Below are 8,442 nucleotides of genomic sequence, written 5' to 3' on the forward strand. Positions count from 1 at the left end.
ATCAAACAAAAAATAAAACCGATTTTTTCTAATCGTATTCGTAATAATATATAATAAATAATCGGATACAAGTTCCACTATAAAAAAAAAAAGAAAGAAAGAAAAAAAAGAATAATATAAAAGTATAAAAATGAAAATAATAATATAAAAAAAAAAAAAAACAGAAAGAAAAAAAAGAAATGTCAACCAAGTTACGTGATAATTGTGACTCTAAACGACGATAATTGTTATTGAAAAAAGAATTATTTTTAAGGAAATCACATTTTTTTGATTGTCTCTAGAAATTCCTACTTCGATTTAGTAACTTGACAGAAACGAAAATCGACATGTATATTATGTATGTATATGTATGCGTGCATGCGTGCGTAAGTTGTAAGTTGTACATGTGTATGCTTCTCTCTCACTCTCTCTCTCTCTCTCTTTCTCTATGTATGTATGTATGTATGTATATATGTATGTATGTATGTATGTATATATGTATGTATGTATGTATGTATGTATGTATGTATGTATGTATGTATGTATGTATGTATGTATCGCTTTTCTGTTCGATCGATCTAACGAGAGAAAGACTACCTTTTCCTTTCCATTTGTCCCATCGACAGAGGCACTCTTGTCTCGTTCGTTCTATTCCGTATATAAGCCTATCGAAAGAAACTTTTGCCCTGCGTTACTATTTGCCAACTATCGTCTTTCCTTTCTCTGTCGTTCTGTTCTGTCACCAGAAACGAACGAACCGAACTCGCTCGTTTCGATTGAATTCAAAGTTAGCGTAGAGAGTTAGTGAAATTTTTCTTTCTTCTCCTTTCCCCTCCCTTTTCGTATTTACTATGTGTGTCTAATCAGTGTGTGCGTATCTTCCTTAAGAAGAAGGATAAACAATAAAATAAAAAGAAAAGAAATAAGCTTTTCTCAGAAACAAGAAAGATGACTGATTAGAATTTTCGTTTTCTTTCTGTTTTTTCTTTCTTTCGTTTCTTTCTTCTTCTTCTTTTTTTTTTTTTTGTTTTGTTTTTTCATAGGCCAATTCGTTGCTCTGGAATCCTATGAAAGGATATTTCTTGAAATTTTACCGACCAGACAAAAGGAAGGATGAAAACGCGACCTATGGAAGAAGCAACTCCCCAAAGAGACCTCGACGCTACCAAGGCGATGATAAATAATGCAGAAGCTTTGCTTCCTCCTCCGGTTATTACGCGATCTATCCATGCATCTCGAATATTGTCGAAGACTAGGAAAGTTGTCTTTGAATGAAGAAAACATCCTAAAAAAAAAAAAAAGACAAAATCCAGAAAAAAAAGAAAAAGTCCCTTTGATATATTATCTGTGGACAGACGAGTTTAATAATTTCGAAATATTACTACTGTGCTATACTATAATACATATTAGTATTATAATATTACTTACTGTAATACGTATTATCTCTCTCTCTCTCTCTCTCTCTCTCTCTCTCTCTCTCTCTCTCTCTCTCTCTCTCTCTCTCTCTCTCTCTTTCTCTATTTATATATATATATATGTTTTTTCTTTTTAATTTTTTTTTAAATCATTCTACAAATAATTCCTAATTTAGCTTAATTTCTAATTAAATTATAGAATAGAAATTTAGAATCGAATCGAATAAACGAGTTACTTACGTTTATCGACGAAATTATACTTCTTCTCGGGTTTTATTAGAAAAAAAAAAGTGGGAAAGTAAGGCAGAACACATACGAGATTCTCTTTGCTTTAGTCATCAAATCGAGATGGCGTATCGCATTTTATGCACGTGCACGTGATATCGTTGGACGTTTATGTTATGCATCCAGGAATCTTACTCTCTCTCTCTCTCTCTCTCTCTCTCTCTCTCTCTCTCTCTCTCTCTCTCTCTCTCTCTCTCTCTCTCTCTCTCTCTCTCTCGCTCCAAGATATATCCGAGAGAAGGTAAAAGCATTTTGAAAGTCTCATCACATTTTCGGACGTCACATGTACGATCTTTCCCTTTCCACCATTGTCCTAACATTCTGATGGTAACATTGCGGTGCACAGGAGGTAAATGTGTAAACTAAACGAGATTCAGAAAAGTTTCTTGAATTGGTAGTTCACTGAAGAAAAATATAAAGAGAAAAAGTGACAGAGAAAGAGAAAGAGAAAGAAAAAGTATTTGTTTTTATTCAAAGAAGTTGATCATTCTACAAAGTTTCATATAGCAAATAATAAAAATTATTCTTGTTAATCCTTGAATAATACAGTTAATCATAAAACACCTGAGGTCAAACGTCAAGATATTATTATTTTCTAATATATTCACATTCGAGAAATCGATCGGTCCGTTCGTTACATTAATAACATTCTATTAGCATCATCATTACGATGGTGCCGTGGCTTAATCTCTCATTACAGTTTCCCAATTATTACACCGTCGATAATTCCTTCATATATTCACGACGTCCCATGGAAATGAAAATGTAATTTTCCGTTGATGTTTCATATACTTACCTAAGAACATGAATATATAGGTAGATAATCGAGAATATTAAATTCGTTGAAAGTAGGTTTTTCCTCTCAAGTAAGGAAGAATCACTGACGATTTTAATATCGTCCGTAATTTTCTTCGAAAAATTCTGAAAAGGAGACGTAGTTCTTAGATACTTACAACTCGTTCCTTATATTATCGTTGTCTCTGTGATACCAACACAGAGATATATTTATAAATCTTTCAACAAAAGCGACAATACCTTCTAGCTCGGTACCACGAACCTTTTTATCTATGTGTTATTTGTATTGTATATCTTTCATCTCGGCAATATCAAAAATATAAAACGAAGATAACGAGAATAATGGTTATACGAGTTGACATCGATGTTGAGATTTCGAAGATGGATGGAAACGTGTTATAATACGTATAAACTAACTACTATTTTATTACTTTTCAACTTTGACCTATACGTACGTACACACACATATCATCTTAGACGAGACTACATAGAGACTTTTGATCACGTCGTCTTTGAAACGGCCAAACGTTCGGGACAATGGGGAATAACTAATTTATTACTCGCATTGATAAACATATCTATTATCTTGAAGGAACAAACTTTGCGGGATAATATCAATCTATTGGCTATGCAACAGGTAGCTACGAGAATAAGCATTGGATAGAAATTTCATAACATGATATATCTAACATACTATACACATATATATATACATATATAAATTCGAAGATAGATATCATTTGCATAATACATGATATGCAATCGATACAATTAGATTGGATAACGATGAAGACGTTAACGCGTATAAATAAAGCAGTTGTAAAGTCGGTCAGGTAAAAAGTAAAAAAAAAAAAAAAGGAAACAAAAAAAAAAGAAAAATAAAAAGAGAAAGAAGAAGAGAAAAAGAGACGATGGAGGAGATATGGAAAATAAGGATAAGCCACGTACTATACGTATAAGGTCACCTACTTTGCGTTTCCATTGGCCATTATTGTCTACGAATTATCCGAGGGTTAAATTGCGCTTTATCGGTGTAATCGATATCGTTACGCTAGGTTTGCATCGCGTGTGAACGACCAGGGACTTGGAAAACGGGTAATAAGGGGTCAAGCGCGTATAGCGTTATCAATAAAAAGAGAGAATTCCGATGAGGCAACACATATCCGAGAGGCTAATAATACACGGCGATTTTCCGGAGCACGGAAGAGTGGACAAGATCGTCATCTTTATACGTGTATATATGTGTCTTCCTGTGTATAAGTGTCTATATATATATATATATATGTATGTATATATGTATATATATGCATATGTGTATGTACAGATACAGGCGATTGGTCGAGCGATATGCGTTCTTAACAATTTATCGAAGCATGCACCGGGACAAACTCGGTTCAATGATCACTATGGGTAATCAGGTATATCGTTACACGATGCTTACACGGTCTTTAGAAGTCCGATGCGCGTCCGCCATTTTGGGTGACAGGAGAGGTGTGAAAATGGCTTTTTACAAAGCATCGAAGCGCACGAAGCGCCACAGTAGTTGGACCATAGACGAGTAGAGCCCATGAACCGAGTGAGACATCGCACGGATGAAGTGTTCCGTCGACGAGACTCAAAGGACAGTTAACACCCTTGTGCCTTGCTTCTCTACTCCTAGCCCCTCCACAACCACCGCTTTACCACTACTCTTAGTCTTTCTCTTTTTCTCTTTTTCTGTCTCTTGCTCTCTCCCTCTTTCTCTCTCTCTCTTTCTCTCTCTTTCTCTCTCTTTCTCTTTCTCACCTATGTCTTCGAGTTTCCACTCCTCCAACTTTCTCTTCTCCTTTCGCATTCATCTTTTTCTTTTTTCTACTTCTCACTCACTTTCTCTCGTTCTCATCTCTCTCTCTCTCTCTCTCTCTCTCTCTCTCTCTCTCTCTCTCTCTCTCTCTCTCGCTGTCCCCATCTCTCCCATCCCTTTCCAAGTTTCAGACGAAACTCGTACTTGGGTCACTCACCCCTTCCCTGAACAAAAGCATACCACTAGCCCGTCTTTCGTCGATTTTGATCACCTCTAAAAGTTTACGACGAGATCATCAAAGTGGTATCGCGTCAATTTACAAAGACAAAAATCTACTCGGTACTAACGATATTTGTCTGTCTATATGTCTACCTAAGCTTTGAAAGAAAAAGAAAAAAAAAAGAGCCAGAGAGAGGGAGAGAATGCAAGAGAGAGAAAAAGAAACAAGCACGAACAAATTTACGCTCGGAGTCGCTTTTCCTTTGCAATAGGTTTTCAATGTGTTAAGATAAGTAGTATAGCTGTATGTTAGTGTCAGACTAGATTCCAAAGTCATATAATAGTAGTAGTACGAGGCACTACAATCTCCTTCTCCTTTTTCTTCTCTATCCTTCTTTATCGATAGTACTCGTCGCTTTCTTTCTTCTTTCTTCTTTTTTCCTTTTCTTCTTCTCTCTCAAATATTCGATCGATCCGATCGATCGATCGATCGTAAAACGAAAAAAAATTTATTCCTACTAGAGTTCGATTAAACAAAGATACCCATTCAAAAGAGAGGGCTCAGTTACGAGAGAACTATATTTTCTCTCTCTCTCTCTCTCTCTCTCTCTCTCTTTCTTTTTGTATTCGAAGTTATTTCATTCTGAGATATTGCGAACGTAGACGGTCCTTAAGAATTCTTTCGCTAAGTGGAATCATCTTTACTCTTTTTTTATTTTCATTTTTTGCTTCGTTTGGTTTCTTTTTTTCAATCTATTCGCACTACCAATAAGAACGACGTTGAACTAAAAGGTTAAGAAGGATTGAATGATGGAATTTAAAAGGACCGACTCGAGTCGGAATACAATGGAATTTACGTAAATTAGAATATTACGTGAGTTACAAAGAAATTCAGAAGATTCGATTGACCGAACGATAAGTTTTAGCTCTTTAAAATTCGAAAATTTTCTTCCAGAAGCTTATTATAATTATACTATTGTTACATTCATTATTGAATATCAATGAGTCCAACTACTTTTCTTTCTTTTCTTTCGCTTTTTCTTTTCTTTTTTTCTTTTTTATTGTCGATAATTAAACGTCGAACATTTCATCTATCTATCTATCTATCTATCTATCTATCTATCTATCTATCGAATATTATTAACCAATTAAATTCTCCTGAATATTTGTCTGTCCTACGTGAAACTTTAATTTCGTAGTAAAAAAAAACAAAAACAAAAAAAAAATAAAAATAATTGGAACGAAAAAAAAAAAGAGAGAGAGAGAGAGAGAGAGAGAAAGCTTAATAGATAAAATAATCGGTAGTTAAATTTGCTTCTCGATTATTGATAAATCGAAAGAATAATCCTTTCCCCTTCGAATGAATTTTCATATTTTCCCTTATAAAATACATAATGCATGTAGATATATACCTACATACATATATTGTGTTCTCCCATAACTGAAGTTTCTATTTGAGCAAAAAGGCCGAAGTTCGTGTGATGAAATACTGTATAGAAGCTTTCGCGAGACTTCGACATACATCCATACATACATACATATATGCATGTATGCATGCATGCATGCATGCATCCATGCATACATATATACATATATAATATAATATATACATTTTATGAAAAGCTTCGTAGGATCTATTAAATTACGCTACGTGCAAGTTACGTTCAACGTGTGCTAATTACGACGACGACCATCGAAAGAAAACTTTGAAATTAATAGGAGCCAACTTACTCGCACGCGTTCACAATGTCTACGTTCGCTCGTGCTATTATTTTTTTATACTTTTTTTTCTTCCTTCACTTCCCCTTCCTTCCTCCGCAAGCATGCCTTGTTCGTTCGTTTAATAATTAATAAGTAATTCGATCGCGACGGATCCAAATTCAATGATATATATCTTTCGTTTCTCAAAAGCTTCGTTGCGACCTCTCTCCGTTTCTCTCACCATCTCTATCTTCTTTTCAAAACCTTCGAATATATATATATATATATATATATATATATATATAAACAAGAGAGAAAAAAGTAAAAAAAAAGAAAAAAAAGGAAAGAGGCTCCGAATCGAAAAATTCTTTGCCTATGAGAAAATATCGCCTATGTCGAACGATACCAACGATACGATGCTGTTAGTGTTAAGCCACGTCAATTTTACAACATTTCCATGGGAAAGCTCTTTTTGTATCGCGTTAAAAACATAAAAGGCTCAAAGGCGTCGGGCTTATACCTATGTAAAATCTCGTTAACTCTAAGGAATCGCGAAAAGGAGAAAATAGCATCTCTCTGCTTGTGTTCTATGTACAGAGTGTGTGTGTGTGTGTGAGAGAGAGAGAGAGAGAGAGAGAGAGAGAGTGAAAGAGAAAGAAAGAGAGAGAGGAAAAAGAGACAGAGATAGAGACAGAGACAGAGATAAAGATAGATAGAGAGATAGATAGACAGAGAGAAGGAGGGAGAAAAGGATCGAGAAATAGGGTGTAAAGCTTAGACACTTCAACCGCGAGACCGATGATTACCAAGCGTGGAGATGGTTGAGAAGAGGGGGGTTGAGGAACAGGGAGAAAGAGAGAAAGAGACACAGAGAGAGAGAGAGAGAGAGAGAGAGAAAACTTAGATAAGGTCGACTAAGCACTAATCGAACAAGCTCGCGAGTCTCTTTTATCATAAGCGTTAATAATTCGCTTAGTAATTTAGTGAGCGAAGCGAATGAGAGTCGCGATGAGTTTCGCATGAATTAACAAACGGTCTCCCTGCGACAAGAATAGAGAACGAAGCTACATAGGTTGGCAACGAAAAAAGAAGAAAAAAAGAAGAACAAGAAAAAAAACAAGAAGGAGGACCATAACACAGAGACTGGCAACAGGCAAGCGACAGTATAGAAAAATAACAGGTAATAACAGGTAAAGGGATGGTATAGATAGGTAGGTAGGTAGGTAGGTAGTCAAGCAGGTAGATGGGTAGGTAAGTAGGTAGGTAGGTAGGTAGGTAGGTAGGTAGGTAGGTAGGTAGGTAGGTAGGTAGGTAGGTAGGTAGGTAGGTAGGTAGGTAGGTAGGCAGGTAGGCAGGTAGGTTGGTTGCTGGTAGACAAACAAGCAAAGCCGAACGAAGGCAATTGCTGTGCCCTATCGTGTTCCTTGCAGTTAAGTTACCCTTTTAGCTTGCTAAACACGTAACTACAAAACTTTATGCGCGTGCGACGCAACGGTTTGTTGCAAAAAAGAAAAAAAATAGAAAACATCCTTACTCATTCCGCTAGAAATAATTAAAACTGATAATATCCCCGAGAGAACTCTCTTCACGGCAAGTGGCGCATAAATTTTCGTTCGAGCCTTCATAATCTTCTTTGAACATCACTTTAGATATGTGTGTGTGTGTGTATGTGTACGTGTGTGTGTGTGTGTGTACGTGTATGTGCGTGCGCGTGTGTGCGCGCGCGCGTGTGTATGAGCTACCTATTTTATTTTAACCTTTTCCCTTTTATACATATAGATACAAGCTTAGTTCGAGCGAGAGAGAGAGAGACTCCCTTTCGAAACTGGAAATAACACGTTTTGTTTACATCGATGAAATTATTATTTTTTATTTTTTATTTTTTTTTATTTTTAATATTTTATCGAACCTATACAGATTTATATGCGACATATTGCTGCTGCTTCTTCTTCTTCTTCTTCTTCTTCTTCTTCTTCTCCTCCTTCCTCTTCTTATGTGAATGATTAAAACGTAAATAAACATATTGGAATAGGCTCACCTTGAGTTGCGGAAAGAAAATAAATAAATAAAGAAGGGAAATGATGAAAACGTATCTACTGCGTATTACTTTTTAATAACGATCTCGAACTTTTCGAAGATAACGAAATATTTTAATCTAAATTATTATTCTTTTTATTTATAAATCTCTTACGATTATTAGATATATCCCTTTCTCTATTTCTCTCTCTCTCTCTCTCTCTCTCTCTCTCTCTCTCTCTCTTTCTC

At 35.5% G+C, this 8,442-nt stretch overlaps 1 long non-coding RNA gene across 1 annotated transcript; it reads right to left on the minus strand.

The window, feature by feature from the left end:
• Positions 1-1,814: 1,814 nt before the first annotated feature.
• On the minus strand, positions 1,815-4,216 carry LOC122629366. The gene is made up of 2 exons (XR_006327248.1): positions 3,916-4,216; positions 1,815-2,600 (listed from the first exon to the last, which is right to left on the minus strand). It is a non-coding gene; the product is annotated as an uncharacterized LOC122629366 (long non-coding RNA).
• Positions 4,217-8,442: the final 4,226 nt, after the last annotated feature.

Source organism: Vespula pensylvanica, chromosome 5 (assembly GCF_014466175.1).
Source record: "Vespula pensylvanica isolate Volc-1 chromosome 5, ASM1446617v1, whole genome shotgun sequence".
NCBI classification, from domain to species: Eukaryota; Metazoa; Arthropoda; class Insecta; order Hymenoptera; family Vespidae; genus Vespula; species Vespula pensylvanica.